A 548-nucleotide genomic window follows, 5' to 3' on the forward strand; every position below is an offset into this window, starting at 1 on the left:
AGCTTTTGCCTTGGACTTTGAACTGTAGGACTTAGAGTGACTCCATGAGATTTGCATTGAGGAAAACAAGAGAAAAAATGCAATTCTCATCTGTCTTATTTAGAACACTTGGATTTTTTTAAACTATAAAAGTTATCATTAACCTCAAAATACCAACCACATCTAATTAAGATAATCTTGAAGGCCACATGCGATTCAGGCGGAATCATGTGTCAATTTTTCCTATTCATGACCTTTTCAGTACGAACAAGTGGAAACAGGTGCACATTTGTTTTTCATTTTTTAACCTAAAATTATTCTTGTTAATATTGCTTTAATCTGTCAGTTATTAGTACAGTCAACCACTGTGATATTTTCGTCATAATGCCTCCTACTCCGATAATCCATAAATAAAGCCGGTGTACTGATGATAAATAAACCAAGAAACAAACATCATAGCAAGTCAGCCATGGCGGAACGGTAGGAGCGCCGACCCACGCGTGGAAGTCCAGCGTTCGGTTCCATTCCAGGCCGAGTGGAAAGCGTTCCGCGCACGTGCCATTAATTTT

This window comes from Penaeus monodon, chromosome 27 (assembly GCF_015228065.2).
Source record: "Penaeus monodon isolate SGIC_2016 chromosome 27, NSTDA_Pmon_1, whole genome shotgun sequence".
Classification (NCBI taxonomy): domain Eukaryota; kingdom Metazoa; phylum Arthropoda; class Malacostraca; order Decapoda; family Penaeidae; genus Penaeus; species Penaeus monodon.